Source organism: Lichenostomus cassidix, chromosome 1 (assembly GCF_008360975.1).
Source record: "Lichenostomus cassidix isolate B80296 chromosome 1, HeHo_3.0, whole genome shotgun sequence".
Classification (NCBI taxonomy): Eukaryota; Metazoa; Chordata; class Aves; order Passeriformes; family Meliphagidae; genus Lichenostomus; species Lichenostomus cassidix.
In genome coordinates, this window is record NC_139479.1 from 112756237 (window position 1) to 112776435 (window position 20199).

At 38.5% G+C, this 20199-nt stretch overlaps 1 protein-coding gene across 2 annotated transcripts in view; it reads right to left on the minus strand.

The window, feature by feature from the left end:
- EPHA3 (EPH receptor A3) overlaps window positions 1–20199 on the minus strand; it is a 176493-nt gene that overhangs the window by 103437 nt on the left and 52857 nt on the right. The window lies entirely within an intron of this gene.

The window sequence follows — 20199 nt, forward strand, 5'->3', positions numbered from 1 at the left end:
GGTGAAACATCTTTGTTCACAGCTTTGCTCCAACTAAGCTACCTTCCTTCAGCAGAAAGGAAATCCCTCAGCTGTTTTAGAGATATTTTTATCTGTGCATACATACAAACATTTATATACGTACAGCAATACACACATGCACACAAAAATCATATTTTGGCAACTAAGAGAATTCTGAGGGGATGCTACACGAGACTATTCCGCTGCTTTTCTCAATCTGGCCAGATTCTTAAATAAATAAGCAAATGCATGCAGTGTGAGGACAGGAGAGATATTTAATAATGGATACATTTGTTCTGAGCCTTCAAAGGCTCAGTGACCTTCAAAGCTGATGGGAGGGAGCTGTGGTTGGATTCCCACCAGCCACAGCTCCAATAATGAAAGCTACTCTTTCCACTTCAATTTGGACCAGAAATACACTATGGAACCCTTTGCTGCTGGAATCACAGAATCATAGCATCATTGAAGCTGGAAAAGGGTTAAAATCAGTCTCACAGCAATTCAACATTCTGTTTTACCCTCAGACAGGTACAAACTTCAAAACTTCCCTAAGCACCTGAATTTAATCATCTAATTCATTTAAAATTAAAAATTTAAAAACTATTCCATGGAATCACACGGCTTAACACAGCTAAACTGAATTTTTTTTGTATCTGAAAAATACTACCATTTCTTCTGAATGCTTTCTTTTCCTTGAGAGCAGAGGAGTTGTACATCATCAGAATTTCAGACTCCAAGCCACCAGGGAAGTGAAAGGATGATGAAGAGCAGCAGGAAAGAAAGGGATGTCAGGCTGGCATAATACCTTTTTGCCTTTTTAACTCAATGTTTTAGGGGAGGTTGGAAACAGTTTGTATACTACTGTTTCAGGGTGTAATTGCTCATCTTGCTTTGAAATATATCACAAAACTGACATAAGTAATGCACTGAGGTAGCTGTTTCTACCAATTTCTTCTGCTCCCACAGGAAAAACAGAGAAAAAAAGCAGTGTATCATGTCTCTCATGTTCCTATTTAAAAGGGGCAGTTTGCAGAAAATGATCTCTCTACCATATAAAAATTGATATTAAGGCGATTTAATTTTTTTTAAGATGATTGATTCAAATTTATGATGTATTCCTCCTCAAATACTTCCGATCTCTGAGCATTTAGGGATCCTTTGAACTGCTGAATGAACTGCTTTTAACTTTTTTCCCCACGAAAGAGGCTGTAGCTCACATGGGATAGAAGTGAGCACTCCACAGCATCCCAGAGACCAAAATCAGCTACCAAAAATTAACACCAATGACTCAGTGAGACATCCCTGTCACACTAATGTGTTTTAAAAGCTTCAAGCTTCCCTCCTTAAACCAGCCCCAGCCCCTGACCCTCTGCCTACATTGGGATGTTCTGCAGCCTAAAGGCTCAGCTGGCTCCAGAGGGACACCCAGCAGAGACCTATTAGCACCTCTGCGGCTCAGGCCACTCTGCTTGATTACAAATTCATTGAAATTAATTAATTTTTAATTTCCCACTAACCTCAGCTATTATAAATCAAGTCAGCCAGGCCAGGGAAATGTTCACTGAAATATGAAACTGTCTGTGGAAGAGGCGCCTGAGCAGAGGTTCAGCTTCAGCAATCTGTCACTTGAGAGACAAGAACAAAGCAAATTACTTTGCACAGAAATTATTAGAAAATAGTGCCTTGATTAATTATGCTGTTTCAGAAAGGGCAGAAAAAGGAGAAAAAAATGTTACACCAGTATTGAGCTCTGTAAGTCTGGGTCTGGTGTTCCAGCTACTTGAATGGTTTAATCATCTGGAAAATCAGTTTCTTATTTTATTTCGCCAATTTGCAGGTTTTGTTTGTTTATTTGTTTGGGGTTGGTTGTTTCTCTTCAAATGAAGGAGTAAAACTCATTTGACACAATAAAAATAATGAAAAATAACATAAAATATTACCATATCTGTACCTGTGAAAGTAATATCCAGGCTTCTCATAGATGTTTCTCGCACTGTCTCCAGACTTCTCTGCCATAGCTCCAGGGAAAAGGAAATAATCTCTATATATCTCTTTCAAAAATGAGATATTGACAGGTTTGATAAAGATTCACTTGATTCCTCCTTCCTGCCTCCTGGTGCTTTATTAACATGAGAGTTATTTGTCAAATCCATCTACACAACAGGACCATGGTTCAGTTCCACCAAAATTAGGTCTCACGTGAGCTACACAGCCTTCTGTCAGCAAAAAAGTTGGGAGTAGGGGGAACCCTCTGGTGTCCAGTTTTTGAAGTTCAGATCTATTATGCTGGAAATATGAATTCACAGCTGGGTTAGACCCTGCTGGTGTAAATGGAAGGCAAGTACTTCCATAAACTCAGAACATAAACCTGCATTGGGTCAATATTAATATTTCTAATATTCATATATTGGGCACCACCAGTGGATAGCATAAGAAACATGGCACTGAACACGTAAAATACTTTTACATGTATTTGCATACATGTAAACATGTAAAATACTTTTACAGTATTTATTTACAGGTAAAATAATTTTGGAGACTGACTGGGGCTCAACCTTGACACCTCTTGTGCTTTTTTCTTTCTCTACTCAACACCCATTTTGCACTTCCATCCACTTACTCTCAATGCCACTTTGAAGCAAAGTTATTCTTCTTCTTTAAGGATAACATTTCATACCTTTACAAGTGTAAGAACTGCTACTACAAGTATTTAATCAAATAAGACTAGACATCCACAGAGATTCTATTGTTACTTGAGACCATCTCTCCCAAAGTCTCTGCCTGAAAAGAGTAGAGCAACAAGACAAATGTTTTTTGATGCTTCCTCAGTATATTTTCCTACAATCGAGGTATTTGTGGTAAAGGGACTTCCTGAGCCAGAGTAAGGTGCTTTTGTATTTAATAATTTCTGATAGCATTTTCAGCATCCCCAGTGTCTCAAGGCTAGCAGTCCCACAGCTGAAAGTGCACTTAGACAATAAATAAACAGGTTGAAGTAAGGAAACAACTACATATGTCCTCTAGCAATGTGAGGATAAAATCACTATCTCACACCCTAACATAGTGTGGATAATTTACATTAGTTGGTAGTGTAGGAAGGGGAAGGAGTATAACCTTAATCCTGGTACTCTAGGGTAGAAACAGACATGGAAAGGTGGGAATTTTCTCTTTCCCAGGAGATAAAACTCTTACCTCAAACTTCGTTGGCACTAATATTTAACTTAAAATTTAAAAATCAGTGACACCTTTACTGATGGCACCAATGATGCCAATTTAAAATTAAGATACCTTTAGGAAGAGGGAATTCATCCCTGGCTAAATTTGGCTCCCATTCCTCTTTGGACAGAGATGGTTTCAGTAGGAGAATTCAATATTTGAAACAGGACACGTATTTCTTTTCCAAAACCAGAATGACTTCAAAGCTACTCAGACATGCAAGATTAAAGCTGATTGGAAAATCCTTCACCAAGCAATTTTCTGCCCAAAATACTGTTCCATCAAGACTGAAATCCCTTCTCAAAACTGACAAGGTGTGTGCATGTGCATACATATTTGGGTGATTGAGAAAGTCAATGAACCACCTATGCTGGAGCATACAAATCCAAGAATGTCATCCTAAAAAGTCAGATTATTGGAGGTTTACCACCTGGTATTTTAAAAATACTCATTTTTTGGAGTATGTTTCACATTCTACATATAAAATGGGAAAAAACACTGATCTGTTATGACAATATATGCATGAGCCATGATCTCTCGGTATGGGTAGGAAATGAGAGAGTTGAAAGACTGGTCATGGCTGCAGACAATATTTCAATAAAATTATTGTGCTCTGCCACCATTATAAACATTACAAATACAGTCACAGACAGAACATGTACAAACTGCTAAAAACCACATTTTTTCTTTGTCCAAAAATTTCTAAAGATAAACACAGAATGGTTAAAAACAAAGATTATAGAAATGAAAGACAGCTTATATTGCCAAAGGAAAACACAGATATGTGAACACTATGGTTTCTATGAACCTGCCATGAGGAAGAGATTATTTTAGCTCAGAATACAATGTCCACTTGCATGATGGAGAAGGTAAGATAATGAAAATTATTCTTAAATTCTGTGTTATCAAACTACTCTGAGGTAGCTTCACCTCCAGAAATATTTCCTGGTAAAAGCTGGAAGTTTTGTGAGGTCGTTTTTTGGGGTTTTTTTAACAACTGTCCACAGTCCTTTTTTTAATTTCTATTTGTTTAAAGTGTAGTGACATGGAGAACACAGTACCTGAATTCATCATAGCAACACAGAATCATTAAGGTTGGAAAAGATTTTTGAGAACTTTGATTTGAAACTTAAATTTCAAAACCAAAGCACTATTAATGTGTCTGCAAAAACACTAAAGGTGAGACCCTTCACTAAAATTTTATTTTAAGGATAATCATAAGGAATAGCACTCATTACATTCCTACATCAATTTTTGAGCAAATAAAAGATGCCTCTTCTGTAAGTCACTGGGCAGATGAGTTATGAAAGTTAAAACTTATTAAGTGACTTAAAGGAAAGCCTTTTAGGAGCAGCAAAAGTCACCTCACTTCTCTTGCAAGGGACTTTCTCATATGATCTCATCCATAGTGATACTACAGTTATTCTTTTTTATTCTAAAAGAAAAAAAAAAACCAACCAAACCCAACCCTCACTTCTGATTTGTTTCATGCTAGATCTTTTCCTCCCCTGAGAAGGTTTAAACACACATTATGAGCTTGTTCTAGCAATCACTCAAAGCAAAACTCTGACTCAAGCCCACAAGAGTTTTGTCTGCATGAGGACCACAGGCTTGGCCTCTTGTGAATACTTCCATTAATACTGAAAGGCTCCTTTGTTTACTGCATGACCAGAACATGCATATGTGCCTATAAATGGGAGGCATTTATCATTCCCAAACAGTGATGAGGTGGCCATGGTTCATAGAGCAAGCAGAGAGATGAGACTCCAGAAATCTGAGTTCTGTTTCGCGCTGGGTGACAGATTTATGTGACCGAGCCGCTGCATCCCTTCCGATTTTAGTACTCTGTTTGTAAACTGTGGATGATATTTTATTGTGCTGCAGAGTGCTCTTAGATTAATGAATTAAATTCCCTGATTGATCATTAAACAAAGAGACTTCTTTGCAAATATAATCATCAGCGCAATGAAATATGAATGAGACATTCTTCAGTGAGATGCAGGGGAAGAAGGAAATCTTTTCTTTAACAAAGCTAAAGTATTTCCATAGCATAAAGCTGTGGCTTAGTCCATCTTCTCTCAAAATGCATTTTCTACAACCATCAGATTTTGTGGACCTCATATGGCAGGCAAATTTTAACAACTAGTGAAAAAAGAAAAGAGATAGAAGTAACTTGAGCACTTAGAGGGATTTAACCTCTCACGACCCTTTTGGGGTGCACTGCACCCTCTCCTCCTAGAGTAGCCAGGTCCCCCAAGTTCTGTCAGCTCACAGATGGCTTTGCTTCAGCATCCCCTGTGCAGTGCTAGTGCTGCCTGCGCTGTCCTATGGTCACCCTGCTGTCACCACTGTCCCCAGCCCTGTCCCCAGCACAGCACTCCAGCATGCTGGCACTAAGGAAAGCTCAGCCTGGGACAGTGCAGGAGGGGAGCACATCAAAAAAGAGTCCCCAAAACTAGGAAATGACTTCTCTAGTGTGCTGCTATCAGGTCTGAAAAACAGCAGACTGGCTGGTTCTGTAGCAGTGATCCTTTTAACACACATTAAGCGAGAATAGGACACGGTGAAGAAGGTCAGGAAGTAATAATCAATACTATCCTTACAGTCACCTTCCCCCAGAAAAGCCCCTGAGGGATATTTATCAGAAATTCTAGAAGCAATGATTCTCCTGAGTGAAGAGCATGGGCTGCACCTGGACAGGTCCTGATCTCACTTGAATCCAGGTGATCAGAAAAGATTGTATCAAGGGTCAAGGAAAAATACGACTACAGGTGAGCTATGCAACCACTGGGCACTGGAAAAAGGAAAAAGTGATGGGGAGTGGAGGACAGGAACAAATCTACCAGGATTTGCTCAGCTCAACAAATCTGCCAGGAACTGGCTTCTGATTAAAATCACTCATATTTCAGAATTAAAGAGAGTGAGCAAGAGACTGCCACTTAAAAAGAGAACATTTCAGCACTCATAAAAAATACATATCACTTATGAACAAAGCTGAGGAGATACAAACTGTGAAGTATTAAGAAAAAACATCCATTCAGGTCATAATAATTTACTGCATTGTTTGAATAATTACTTCTAAGCAGTGCTCTAAATAAATGATGAGCATTCCTAATGGCAAACGAGCCTAAAAATGCTGCTAAAATTTAAGTATTCCAATCACAGTTCAGTTTAGGCACAGCAAATAAACAGTTTTTTGGCTACACACACAAGAGCTGCTAGGGGTTTTAAATGATAGTAATACCTAATTTCTGCACCAAGTTTTCTTTTCACTGCACATGCCTTAGTAGCCTGTTCTTCAAAATAGTTTTAAAACAGACCTCTTACATTTAAAAGAGTCAATTATTATTTAGGCCAACAAATCAATTCATCAATGCAATTAAATTCATACACATGCAATTTTTTTGTTGTTGTTTTGATATTTTTTTAGGTGAATTGTGTAACTGTTATCCATTGCTCCTTAACATACCTTGCATTAGGTAAAATTCCTCTGTGTTTTGGCAATTTTTGGCATAATGGACAGGGCAATATATCCTGTGGCTGCAGGGGCCTGAGCGCCAAATTTCCCTGGTCACTAAGCTGAGTTCCTGCAGGCTGCCAGCCCCAGGGGTCACCAGCCTGATCCAGCAGCTTCTGGTCAGGTTAAGGTGGAGCATCCCATGCTGGGAGAAGTGGCCTCTCCAGGCTTCACCCCCATGGCTTCCATATGTTTCCAAATAAATCTCCCTGGCCTGTGTTTTGCAAATTGCTCTCTCAAGGCATGCAAAGAGAACAGACTTTCAGTTCTTCTCTCTGTGGGATATATCTATGTATTTTATATATATATCTACATATCTACATATCTATATATATATATCTATCTACAGAGATGCACATATAGGTATGACCGAAACAAAATACACATCAAGATCAAAACCAAAAAAGGGTAGAAAAGGACAGGTTTCTCTCATTGACTGATTTGAACCAGAAGCCCAGACCCAAAGCCCTCAGGCATGCTGCAAGTTCAGTCCTGTGACTGCAGTAATTTATGCAAACTCCTAAATTACACAGAACGAGCAAACCATTTGCAAACCATTTCCATATATTGCTAATTGGAGCATTTTTCATGCATATCGCTGTAATGAAACTGGAACCACGAGGACTCTGTAAAACACAAACCCAAAAGCAATAAAAACAAAGCCTCCAGGTTATCATAATTCTCCTGTAACAAAACATGTGTGGGCCACTGGTGATATTTTTTGTAACTGATAAAAAACATTTATTTTTTTACAAAGCCTTGATGTACAAATATTGCATTAAGTTTTTTAATGGCAGAACTGGATCCTGAATAATGAGAGCTGTAAAAACACCAGGGTGTACATAGTCTAACCTAAGTTTCAGCTGGACAAAATTACATTTAAACACACAAAATTATTGCAAATACTTGTGCTGGTGAAGTTCAGCTGCTGCCTTTTTATTGTTTTGTAAGATACTATTTTTAGATTAAATATGTGCTAAAAAATCTCTTTAACTATGTATTTGTTTATTAAACTGATCATTTGGAAGTTGGACCACACTTATTAATAAAATCACACACCAAATGCTTTTGTGTTCTAATTGGATAACATTCAACAGAATTAATGTCAAACAAATGTTATATACTTCATTGAAATGTTTCAAAGTCCATGTTGGTGCTAGTTATAAAGGCTGGAATCTAAAAGAATGCCACTTGATAAATATTATTAGCGTGACAATGGTCTTGTACTTTAAATCACAATACAGAGAAGTGATTTTGAGTGACTGACAAAGCTAAAGATCTCTTGGTATCTTAGGTAAATAATTGATTAATTCATAATTTTGCAAATTTCATTATCTGATTTATACTGTGATTTTGTATTTCACACATACCCAAATTTATTCACTAATTTATTGCATTTTTTTGCTTTCCTACCTATAGAACAACATGTTGTTGTTTAAAAGGAACAGCATATTATCAAAAAGCCACGTTCTCATCTGTCCAAGAGCTTCTCATTGTTTGAAACTCTTGACTTTTTCCCACCAAACCAACGGGAACTTCACAAATGGTTTCAGAGACAAGCTTAGAGACTTTGCAACCACAATGCAAAGACAAAAGAAAACACATCCTCCACCAGGCGACGTTCCCCAATGCCCCACCTTGACAGGAGGCAAAAATGCAGCTCTGCTGAAGGGGAAAGCATTCCCCCTGGTTGAGCCCCACCATTCTCAGCTGGCAGGCTCCCTGTGCCATCATCTGTCTCTGTCACAGGTTCCAGAGGCTCCCACTGCGAGCCAGCCACCAGCATCAATCCCAGCCCAGGAGCTTGCCAGCCCTGAGGTGGGAAATCTGCCTTCCCTACACACCCACTCTCCCTTAGCACAACAAGAATGCAGCACACAGCCACAAAAAGCAGCCTGAGCAAAGGCCTGCAGGTTCCTCACAGCGTGAGGAGGTGAAGGGAAAAGTTATGTTAACAACCGCAAAGAAATGAATGCTCTGGCATTATGGATGGCTGCTGGTGCAGAAGGTGCTCCTGCTCCTGGGGGAAAAGGAGTCCCAGAGCCACTGGTCATTTTTGCTAATTTCTCTTTGACTGAACTCCTCCAGAATGAACAAGCCTTTATTTGTTAGGAAACATTTTACTGGAAATTGCAAAAGCCTCGCAAAGCACGCTTTTGGTGACTCTCCAGAGGGAATGCTTAATACCTCTATCAATAATTGTGTTCATAAATAATTTTCTTTCAATCTTTATAGAAAATTGCAGTTGTCACACCTCTCCATGTCAACCTGACATAAAGAGAATTCCTAATGGGACCTGGTGTGGATGATTCTGCTTTCATTCAAGAGCCTCCAGTACATAACAGTCAAGTACATCTCACTCCGAAAATCTTCATAATCACTAAAGGAAGGAAAAAATTGTATGGGTTTTTTTCCCCTCAGCTAGAAACCTCCTCAGATTACTACAGGACATGACTATTATCCAAAGACAGTGTTTCTAAATTGTTTGCAGAGTGAATATATAACACTGTTTGCTTTTAAATCAACCTTTGGACACAGATTTTCAAGAAATGGAAACAGTCTAAGGAGAGGCAACAAACCCATCATCGAACACCACAAAACAAGCTGAAATGCCCCAAAGCAGATTTACAACTTGCAGTGAACGACCAAAAGCCTCACCTCTATCAGAAGGTGCTGCTCCACACCTTGGCACAACCTCCTTTCAGGTCCTTGTAGAGCAGAGAGAAGGTTTCCCCTGAGCCCTCTTCTCTCCAGGCCATACAAAACCCAGAGAACACCTGTGGGTCAGGTGATGGTTTCAGCCTGGTGGATGTGCAATCTGTGGATGCACATCTGGGGATCTGATGCCAAGGAGCAACGGGAGGTGACAGCTTGGCTGTCATGACTGCAGCATAGGCAAGGAAGCTTCCCAGCAGATGGGTAACTGACAAGCTGTAAGATAATCCCTAATTATATGAGAATTTGGGACAGAGGGCATGCTAGGTTTTAAGGCAGTAATTTAAACATGCTGGCTCTGGAAAGCAGTTATTGCACAGGATAAAAACAACACGTTCAATTCCAAAGAAGCCTTTAATCCATGTTTAAATAAGCTCTTTACTAAACAGGCTTGTACCTGAACACCTGCTTTTACCACAGGATTTGGCACTGCTTTTGTGTATTTTTCAATTAAAGACCAGTATTTAACTTTTGGGGGGAAGCAGGGCCTACTTGTTCAGGGAAAAGATTAAAAATTAAAAGGTTAGGTTGCTATCACGCTGCAGATGTGAATCAGAAGTCAAACCAGAAATCCAATTGAGTGCAAAGCCCTGTGAGCTGCATGATCATCATCCCATTTCAGATTAGCTGTGGATCAGAACGGCTCAGCAGCACGGCTGCAGCGGGAGGGCAAGCAAGGATTAACTTTTACCCAGCCCAAAAACCTCTGCTGCCCTCTTCCTCCAAAGCTCTGAGGGATCCATCAGCTGATACCCTCCTCTCACCTCCTGAAAGTGGCTGAAGAGAGCAGAGAGGAGACTCTGAGCTCCCTGTGCTGCACACACAGCTCCTCCTGGCCACAGCAGCTGTTTGCCCATGAATATGGCATGAAGCAGCTGTTCCCGAAGGGTGAGGATGGCAAACTGCACCTCTGAGTCATCCCTGCAAAGGGAAACCAGGGGTTTATATGTGGCCACTGAGAAGAGCTTTATTTTACGTCCCTCTGCTAAGGACTCTGCAGAGCAGGGCTAAATCCACTGGATAGAAGGCTCTTCAAGTTAAAAAAAAACCAAAAAAAACCCAAAAAAAATAAAAAAAAAAAACCAAACCAAAAACCAGTCCACTGAGTTCAGAACAAGGGGCAGCCAGGCTTTTGGCTGTAAAGTTCACAGAATCACAGAATTGTTAGGGTTGGAAGGCACCTCTCGAGATCTTCTCGTCCAACCCCCCAGGTCATTTCCATAATTTCTGAGAAACTGCTAGGTACATACTCTTGAAAATTCATATCAAATAAAGATTCTTAAAATGCTGGCCAGACAAAATTTAGACAGAGAATTCATAGAGGAAGGCTCTTGAGAAAACAACAAACCTTTTCTAGTCTGCAGCTTCATTGAGACAGGGCTCAGGAAACACAGGAGATGTGTCCCTGTTTAATGCACCTCACATGAGCTTTAAAGCTCCCATTATTACAATTCTAATATTATTATTTGCAGATCAGTTCCACGGGACACATACCGAAACATGGACTTGAAACAGCCACATTTTGTCCCCTGAAGTATGAATACCCTTAGCAGTTGGGCACAGACCAAACTTGCAAAGAGATTTGTATCCTCCTTTCAAGACACCATTGACTCATACTCCTATCTGTGCTAAAATCAGTATTCCTTCTTTTCTCATGAGAGCCTCTTACTTAGTAACTTTTTTTTTCGAGAATACTAATTGCAGCATTTAAGTTTCACTGAAACAGTAAGTATAATTTATTTATCATGGCTATTTTTTTCTCTCTATTCTCTCTCCTCTCATTCTCTTTCTTATTCTGACCCTCTTAAAAAATGCTTTTAGCTTTCATCCACCATCTGCTGCGGTTAGTGTGGGCAGAGAAAAAACACAGAAGCTGATTCCCCTTTTACTGCTAATTTCCCTGCCAGTTCATCCCCTCACACAGTGTGAGAAACAAGACTGTCAGTGCTTATTAAATACCATGCACATGTAAACATTTAATGTCTCCCTAACTCCATCCCCTGCATTTACAAATACTCATGTGAGCTTGAGGTGAAAGCTCTGGACACTCAAAGTCAAAAAAAAAGTCAGAGACATTATACAAAAGTAGCTGCTGAAGGAATGGCCTATTAATTAATGAAACAGAAGGTTTATTGGCTGTGGTTACCTGAGATTTCTAAACAGCTCCTTCTTCAGCTAAAACATCCTGGTTCCTACCCAGCTTGCTCCTCCTGCTGCCCAGGATAACTCCAGTTTTGCAGCTGGAACAGTGATCTCATGCTCGTGCTTAATGCACCTTGACTTCCCTTCAAGTCACAGTCCCTCAGCCCTGGTTTAGTTTTCCGTTTATTCTTTTGGGAGCAAAACCTGAAAATTCCTTGAACAGATTTGAAGAGTAGTTTCTTAAAATAAACTGCCCATAGCTGTCATCTCAGTATTAGGATCACATTACCAAAATCAGAAAAAAAAGATCCTGTTAGACCATCAGAGAGTTCGAGTTGTTCTGGCATCTAAAGAGGCACATTAGAGCAGCTGGAGATGCTCCTGTTAAATTTGAATTACATATTATTGAATAATTTTTTTGTATTTGTTTTTATGATAGTAACGACTACATTATGCCATTCATTATGAAAACAAAAGAGGAATTTTTTACTTACTGGATTCTACCGCTTCCTACTGTTAATGTGGCACTAAAAAAATGCTACAGAAGACATTTGTAAATAAACAATTCTTCATGTGCATACCTAAATCTTAGAATTCCCTCTTAGAGAGATAAAGAGGCTGGTCAGGTTAGGTCAAATTCTGCATGAGTGACCTCTGCATAGGGTTGCAAAACATCAAAGAACATGTTTAATATTTGACTTTAATATATTTGCCACACTTTTGTCTTTTCTTAGTTCAGCTGGGTAACAGATGACCATTTCAAGGTATTTTACTGCTTTACTATAATCACCTCAGAGATTTTCTCTTTCATTTTTTTTTTCTTTCTAAGAGAAGGAAACACAATTTTTTTCCTCCTTAAACAACAGGGGTTTGTCCGATCCTCCTTATGCAGGGAGACAGGGGAATGAGACAAACAAAAAAAAAGTTGTATTCCTAGAGGTGAGTGCACTCTTGGTGGTTTTTGGTGGCATTTTTTAAAGGTAAGAACTGGGCACCTCTAAGTATTTTATCCTGTTACTCTCTTAACCTTAAAAATCTCTGCCACGTCAAAAAGAGTGGTTTGGGTTTTTTTTTACCTAGAACTAATTAATGTGACAAATGACTGTCCTCCTCCAAACTGGAGGGCAAATGAATTCTCCACTAGATTTTGAATTCTTGATGACCACATCTTACTCCTACATGTAAACTCACCACTACTGTCTGGAATGAGCACTAGGAATTACTACTTCGATTAGATTTCATGCTATTTCACATGTTTGATTGGCTAGATTTTAATTATGTGCATGAAGGACGTGTCACTTAAGTGAATTCTTAAATATTCTGCTAAGAACATCAGAACTCAAGTGCAGGACACAACTTCTAACAATACATGTCATTTTGCTTGAAAATTTTGAAGCAATCGTATGAAATTTGATATGTTTTACAGCACAAACAGCACTCTGGACAGGACTATGAATGAGCTGTGTATTTTTAAAGCCCACCACCCTTTTCTGTCAATTAATAATCATTTTAATAAAAAATATTATATAAAAATAACTAAAAAAAAAAGTACTCTGGGTCAGTCATGATTCAAAAAAGCACACAGACTGGAAACACCAAAGCAAGTAAAATGCATTACTTCAAGCACACTGTTGAAGAGAACTGTCCTGTATCACTTCTGCAGCTACTCAGGCCTGGCACAGCATCAACTTTTACCATATGGCTTTTCCTTCCCTTGCTGAAAGTGAATCTTCCTGTCAAAGAGCAGATGTTCTAAATTATCACATCACATTTGAACCTTACAGTAGACAACCACTGAACCCACAGAGTCATGACAGTGAAATAGTTCACCTCCTTGACCTACCAAAGATTTGTCATTGTTTAGGTCTATCTCTGCCTCAGAACAACACCTACACTCACTGCCAGGGTACCTGAAGCTAAAGCTACAAACAAACTTCAGACAATTAACTTTGCATGTCCTCTCCCTAAACAGACTGTGTGAAGCCCAAGTTATTATTTTCCTGGCGTGCTCTAAAGAATAACACTGCAATTTCAAACACAAGACATTACAAATGAACCGAATGCCGTTCAGTTTGTAATCCAAGAAACAGCAAATGCTGATCCTTCTCCCGCAGCCTGAGTGTTTCAATAAAGTCTGCTATCAATTGCTGGTTATTTAGATGTCTGCCAACAGCATGTTTTGACAACATCTTGTGCTTCACACTGAGGAGCAGCAGCCTCAGAGATTCTTGTCGGCTTGTACTCATCTTTCAAGATGGTCCTTAGTCTAAGAGCATTTTCAGAGTTGTGTGTTATCAAAACTCACAGCTCCTGCTGCAATTGCTCTCTATTTAAAGCCTAGTGCCAGCTGTCAGTGGTAATGCAAACCCCTGTTAGCCTTTATAAGTCCCACTCTGGAACTAATAAGGGATTGTCAAATGGCTCTGTGCACAGACTCTGCCAGAACCGAAGGAAAAGGTTCCATGAATTCCCTCCTTGTGCAACTCCAAGATTGAAAAATCACCAAAGGCTCTGCGAGCGAAACGTGCTGAGGATGATACTCATTATTTAGTTTTTAAACTTTTGAAAGCCTCCGAAGAAGTGAACCCATTAAAGTGAAAAGGTTAAGGAAATGCCAGCGAGATCCCTCAGGATTCTGTGTGACAGATATCCAGGAGATTCCTGCAGGAAAATCCTGCAAACAAATTCAGCCGTAGTGCTCTTGAACATGTGAGTGTCAGAGAATTAAGGCAAAAATTGCCATGTTAAAAAAAAGCAAGTAAATGTTTCACAAGCTTGTTAAATTGTAGAGTCTGGGTTTTGGGCAGTGGGCTGTGGTGTGCTGAGAGGGTTTTTTGTCAGGGTTCAGAGTGGGGTGATCATTTTGTTGCTTGAAAAGCAGGTAAGGGGGACAAAGATGAAATTGTCAACACACCCACAAAGTGTCAGAACAAACACATATAAAGTGGTAACATATCTGCATTAAAAAAACATACACCTGTATTAAGTTACGTTTTGTGAATAATTTAAAACTTTTGCAAATATTTCCATTTTTCTGAGTGAACCTTTCAATTTCCCAACTGCTTTTAAATACTAAAATTCAAATCTAAATTCTGTAGTCCTGCCCTATAGTGACACTGTAGCACTGAACAGCTTGGAGAGATGTATTGCTAAATTTTCTAAGAATCCTTAGCAGTAATGTTACATTCAAGCTCCTAATCACTGAACATTAACAGCTTAATAGCAATAATCATAATCATGTCTTTAAATACTTCTGTCACAATCTCCAACAAATTTAGTAAAGGTTTTTGTCAAGAAACTTAAAAGGACTGAAAGAACACCTTTCTTACATGAGACTGTCTATGGTGTTGTATCCAAAAAATGTCTTTTTCAGTAATTTCAGAATGTGGGGTTTTTTTTTCCTTCAGGACGTGTGACAAATGTGACCAAAACCCATAAATTTGTGCCTAATAAATTTTCTCTTAAAACCCTGCATTTTTTATCTACTGCTTATGATGTACAAATTGGAGAATATTTTCCAAATTTGTAACAGTCAGAAAATGTTACATTCAAAGCTGGCTGGGATCTTTAGGAAGCATTCAGTGCAATATAATTCTTCTCCCATAAAAATCATCTGGATATCTTTGACATAACTTATGTAAGAGTTAAATAAATTCCTAGCAGGAAGGTAAATCCTTCACTGTTGTGTTCTGTTTATGTACTTATAGAATATAAAGTGGATAAAAACAATGAATATTTTACAAATAAAGTGATTCATAATTTATAGCTGCTGTCATTTTAGTTTACCAGCTTGAAAGATTAAAGTCCTCTTTAAAAGCATCTCTACTGCTTTCTAAAATCAAAACAATGCTTCAAACCAAAGGAATAAAAAATACACCCTCAGATCTCTGATTGTTAAAAATTTGAATCCCTAGCTTTTTTCAGATTTCATGTAAAAGGAAGCTTGCTTGACAGCTCCATTATTATATTGCATGATCTCCATATAATCAGATTTTATTAAATATAAATGCTCCTATGCAGAGTCTAAGGTCACACACTTTTGCAGTGTAAGCAACACATCCAAGCCACTCAACTAATTCCAAAGGAAACTTTGCAGTTGCAAAAAGCATTTGTCCCTTCAGTCTATTTCCACCTGCACAAAATTGAGTAGTTCCTAACAGTATCTTCTCTCTTTACATGCAAAATAATCTTTTTTTTTTTGTACTGATCTAGGAAATTAAAAATTAGATTTACTTATACAGAGACAAAATGGTTATTTAAAGCATAGGGAAAAAAACCAAAGAAGTCTAGAGGAATGCTCTGCTTCCTTAGTATTAATGATGTTGTACATATTTTTACCTCAAGTGCAGCATTCATTCCACTCAAAGAATTAGGCAATGCATGTGATGGTTCAGATTTAGCAGCCACAGATGGCATTCCTTTCATATCTCCAGAAACTCAGAGAGAGAAATATGTTTAGGAGATGCTCACTGCACAACTTGAAGCACTGAAAAATTTAGTGTTAAGGGAAATTTTTCGAAGTCATTTTTGCAATAACCAGGCACAGTGGGTGAAGTTAACCTCTCCCTCCTTTACCCCTCACTCCCTTTTCTGCCATTCAGTCCACCTGATTGATGGCTAAATGTTAAATACATAAGGAAGAACTGTTGGGTTACATTCTCTTTTTTTTCTTTGTTATAGAAAATGTATCAGTCACTCATGGTTAAAAATTACAACTTTATTACATAGTATTACATAGGAAATTTACAGTTCAGACTTACTCAGTTCCAACAACTAAAATATAGAACTGCACCTTGAAACAACCACCATGCAGAAAATGTCATTCTGTGCTTTTTGAATTGTTCTGTTCTGACCCACCAATTTCATTTTCCATTTCCTAACTGGAGCCAGAAAACCTGGTTTTGGTTTAGAGGGTCACTTGTTGGGAGCATTCAAAAGAGCATCCAACCTCACTCCTAATCCCACATGGATAAACAATTGCTCACTGCATGCTTGCTAATTAAGTATATTGTAATGAAAAAAAACCACTCTCCATCTCCAACTAAACTTTCTGAGGTGCATGAAATAAACCAACAACAGAATAGACACATTCAGGATAGAAAAGATTTATTAGTCCAAACCTGCCAGTGCAGGATTTCTTTTATCATCTGGTTCCTGCATTTTTTGAAAAACAGCTCTTGAAATGAGGCTCCCATTATTTCTCTGAGAAGTCTTCCAGATCACTACAGAACTACAGATAGTTTTTCTAACATTTATCCTACATTTTCCCATTTATTTTGGTACCAATATCCCAACTAACCAACCTCCAGATGGTGAGATCTTTTTCTCCTATAGAGTTCAAAACAAAACTGAGTTGAGCTTTTCCACGTACAGATCCCTCACTGGGCAGGTGATGTGAATGCTCCTTTTCTTTGCCCAGTCTTTGAGCTTTTCCAAACTCCAAGCCACTGCCTAATCTCCTCCTGCACTTGAAACTTAAGGAGTGCACACAAGCCTCATCGTCCTTTTCATAAAAACCACATTGTTTACTTTGAATATGTACAGAGGCAGTCAAAAAGGATGAGGTATGGAGGAGCAATTAGTCTGTCCTCTAAAAAACAAGGCACTAGTAGAGAGGAAAAGTTCAGAAAAGAGGTTTTAGAGATAAGATTTAAACATGAAAGAGATTTTGAAATTTGTTAATATGGAAGCTGAAAAGAGAGAAGCTTTTTTCTCATATACAGGGACGTGGAAAACCTTATAATATAAACCTTATATTATAAAAATATAAATGAGTCAAAACATAGACAAATTAACAAGTCACTGGTCACTGGTTCCTATTGCATATAATATCTTAAATCTTAAAAAGTCAGCAGTAGCCTGGCACCAGCTTTACCCAGGAAAGCAGCACTTAATAGAGTTTCTTATATTTTCCCTTAGTTTCCTTAAGAGGACACCATTAGTCACTGTCAGAGAAAGAATATTGAGACAGGAAAACCTCTGACCTGATCTCCTCTGGCTGTTTCATGGGGAAAAAACTGAAAAGACGATTTTTCATTGTTGACTGAGGAACAGGATAGAGATTATTAGAAAGCATTAAGCTTAGTGTGAAGTCCCAGCCAGCTGGGTTATTTCTCCCTAATTAAAACATGTATTCTAAGAGAGAAGATGCCAGAAAGATGTAATTTGGTCAAAGTGGCATGAAAATATGATCTGTAAAAGACATTGTGAGGAAGAACTCCTGTTCAACCATGAAATATTACAATAACATTAAATAGACAGGATCACTGTGATGCTAACAAAGCTGTAATAATGAACAGCCTATAGTGTATGACATGCAATGTTTTAATGAACTAACATCTGTATTAATTAAGGGGGAAGACACGTATGAAAGAATGGCTTTTCCAACTTGCTCCCTGGCACATCTTACTGTACTTCAGACAAACCTAATCCCTCCAAAACACTGAGCAGGTGCACAAGCCTTTGCTAGGGGAGGTACTAAATCTTCAGCTCTTAACCTGAAGTGTGTCATAAATACCAGAATTCCCCAAAGCGAGGTCTACAATTCACTCTGGAGAAACCTTTTCTCCACACACACGCAATAAACAGGACAAGGATGGTGACAGTGAAATTCTTTCACTGACAGGTAGGGGTGTTGCTGCCATACATGTAAAATGTTTCAGTCAAAAGGATCCAGAACAGAACAACATTCCATCCAGCAATAACCAATCAACTCAGTTGGCTTTTCAAAGCTTACATACAAATGTGTGATAAAGCTCACATAAATGTGTGCTTGCACCAATAACAAAAAACAGTCTGAGCTTTACATTGACTTTTCCCAGTTATGCAGAGAAAAGCAGTCAAGGAAATCAGTGGAATTTGTGCTATTTGGGAGGCCATGACTTTGCCCAATTCTCCAAGTATAATGAAAAGCTGTCCTGAATGGAATTTAAATAGGCTGATCTCAGACCATTAAGGTCCTTCACTTTAATCATGAGTGATAACCTCCTGCTAATGCAAAATGACATTGTTTATGGAAACAAACAAAATCAGAAGCAGTCTGAATGCAGGATCAAGTACTGACAGTCACTAAGCTGTTAAAGTTTTTCAAATACTGGGAAGGCAATAACTTCTGTTACTACTCCTTCAAACTTCAACTGAAACTTATTTTTCCAAAGTCATGCCTTCATTCCAGCCCATGCTTGCAATGCCATTTTGGATCTTTGTCAGATGCTCCAGTCCTGATTCTACTGCCCTTTTGTTGACAAAACAAAACAAAACAAAACAAAAAAAAAAAAAAAAAAAAAAAAAAAAAAAAAAAAAAAAAACACAAGAATCCTTTAACACCCTAAAAGATGGAGCAAGAGAATGAGAGAAGATAAAGCAAAGGAAAGATGGAGCAGTCTCAAGCCTCAGGTCAAAATTTAAGTGTTTTTCCAAGCTTTCCAACTCCTGCTGGGTTACCAATGCCAAACAGGAGGTTGTGAGCTCCTGCTTTTATAGAGCCACTTCAATCACACCACACTGAAAGAATCTGATCAATATGATTTCCAAAAAAACTTAGTAAAACATTCTATGTTAAATCAGAATCGACCAGAAGAACTTGTTGCTATTGCTAATGGCTTCATCATATATAACCCCCTTGAGTTCCTCACTCACAGGGAGTGAGGAAGCAAAAAAAGGCAAAATAGAAAAATTTATTCATTCTATGATCTGATTTTTGCTGCAGAACCCAGTAGGGCCTGCCTTGCCCACCCCAAGCATTTGAGAACTTATTTTAAACAGAAGTTTGGCTCAGTTTAATTTATTTAGCTTCCCTTTTGCTCAGTTGTAGTCTGTCAGTTTCTGGAGTGCTTGCCTTTCTGTGCTCACGTGTAACTGAAATTCTAAACCAGCACCTTTCAACCATTTACAGGAACACAGGCTCTGTAGTGAGCAGGAATAGACACAGTGGATAAAAGAGTATCACTCATGTTTTAGCATTTTGAAGTGCAGCTATATGAGGCCCTGCATAAGCACTACTGAACAATAAAATATTCTCTCCTGAATTCAGCTCTTAACAGAAGAGTTTAATTTGGATTTTTTCTTAGTATCAGCATCTAACAAATTAGAAAAGAATCCTCAAAGTTGGCTACCAATTTATGCAAGGGAAAAAAAATATTTAAAATCTACTTAAAAGAAAAATCAAAGCAAGCACACTCTTACCCTTTCTCCACACGTCCCTGCCATTTTTTGAGAAAAAGTCATGTTAATCAGTTAGACTTTTCACAACAACCTGGCTATGGTTTGGTGGGCTCTCAGTAGCTCCCCAGGACTTACTTGTTTGACATAAATATTGCTGCAGGACTGATTAAAAAGAAGTAGGCACCGTCCCAACAAGGTTCAGAATACTTTAAATTTCTGTTCTACACAAAGCCACACCCCACAGAAAACATCTCAGCTACTGCTCCTTCCATCCATGGGATTTCCAGGTACTACTAAGTTTTACTTATATATTTAATGGAAGATGCTTTGCCACAGCCAGCACCCTTCAAGGCACTCTGTGAAAAGATCGAATTAGCAAAAAACTGCAAAATGTATGCTTTTCATAAAAAGCATTAAGATGTTAGCTACTATCACCTTGGCTGATA